Source organism: Tachysurus vachellii, chromosome 10 (genome assembly GCF_030014155.1).
Source record: "Tachysurus vachellii isolate PV-2020 chromosome 10, HZAU_Pvac_v1, whole genome shotgun sequence".
NCBI lineage: Eukaryota > Metazoa > Chordata > Actinopteri > Siluriformes > Bagridae > Tachysurus > Tachysurus vachellii.
The window spans coordinates 25,990,834-25,992,423 of record NC_083469.1 but is presented as its reverse complement, the minus strand read 5'-3'; the positions used below and the strand labels follow the sequence as shown (position 1 = coordinate 25,992,423).

At 36.6% G+C, this 1,590-nt stretch overlaps 1 non-coding gene across 1 annotated transcript; it reads right to left on the bottom strand.

Annotated features, from left to right (window-relative positions):
* Positions 1-403: 403 nt before the first annotated feature.
* Positions 404-476, bottom strand: trnat-ugu (transfer RNA threonine (anticodon UGU)). Its single transcript has one exon. It is a non-coding gene; the product is annotated as a tRNA-Thr (tRNA).
* Positions 477-1,590: the final 1,114 nt, after the last annotated feature.

Here is a 1,590-nt window from a genome sequence, read left to right as displayed (position 1 = left end):
AGTTATTACAGTACAGTGCATGAGCGCCACCTGTTGGTCACTTCTTAACACTACACAGCTAAGCTCTTGCTTCACCAGTAGATGGCTTTACAACTTCACTTTTAATACAAAAGTATTTATATGATTAAACAAATACAACCTTTTCTGAGCATTTCAAAAAAGAATAAGTCCTGTGGAGAATAAAAATACAATAATAAAAATACAGATATATATAAATATATATAGATCGTGTTATATTTTAGTCTTTTATTGTCACATGAATATGTAAAATGGTCGAGAATGTGTTGGACTGCAATATGCAATAAATCTGGGTTTTATATATTAGATGTTTCATGTTTTGAAAATGATATTAAGAGCCTATAAATATATATACATTTTTTAATAAAACTGAAAATTTTATCCGAGGCCCCAGCGAGGATCGAACTCGCGACCCCTGGTTTACAAGACCAGTGCTCTAACCACTGAGCTATGGAGCCATGAGCACAGCCTGGCCAGAGGTCTTTATATTATACAAAGTTCATAACCCTAATAACTTCATAATCCGAATAAAACTGAATAATAACATTTTCATTGCTGTATTTTTATTTTTTTATTATATTTTACTACTACCAGTTGACTGCAGTACCTACCTGTGGCCGCTAGGTCTGGGAGACGATCGCAGCGGAGTCGATTCTTCAACTATTCATTCCGCTCTAGTTTGCATGCAATAACGAATCAGAATAAGCGTCGACTCCAAATCACTTGGGCCTTAGAGTTGACTCTAAGAGTCGCTAAGATGACTCTTAAGAGTCGCTTCTTTGATTCCGGACCATCGAGTCCCACCATTATTTTAAAATAGAATCTATACACTTAATTATATACACAATCCGCTCTAGTTTGCAGACATACGAAGTAGACACAAGATAATCTTTGTAAATTGCTCACCACAGTTTTGAGCAGGCCGATTGTAGTTTAGAAATCGTCTGCACCGATCGGTACATCAAGAATCAATATCGGAGTCGACTCCGCCAGCCCCTTGTTTCAAAAAATCCTAAAATCCTATATACTGAATTATGCAGAGTATAATCTATGTGCGTAATGTGTAATGAGTAATGTGTGCACTAAAATCTTGGTAGGTTTCTCAGCACAATTTTGAGCAGGCTGTGAGAAGTTCAGAAAGCGTTTGCTGCGATCGGTACATCAGGAATCAAAATCGGAGTCGACTCCGCCAGCCTTGGCTTAAATAAACAAGACAGTGCAAATATCGCTTTACTTAGTTGTTACTTAGTTACTTTACTGTTGTAGTCATTTAAGTAATGAGTAATAATACGTTTATTAACTAAATCTATCCAACCCCAATACCGCCGTAGTTAAGCTAAGCTAAGCTAGCAACAACGCTAGCAGCTATTTTAGCACCAGCGTTTCTTTCGACGATTCCGGGCTAACAAGATATTAACATACTCGTTTAAAATACAATATACAACAGTTAACAAACAGAACACGTAAACAGTCTAAAATAAATAAAAATAATTCACAAAGTCAAGGGTCTATCTGACAAAATGTATGTGTGTGTGGGGTGGGGGGGGGTGAATTAATTCATCGATTCATTCG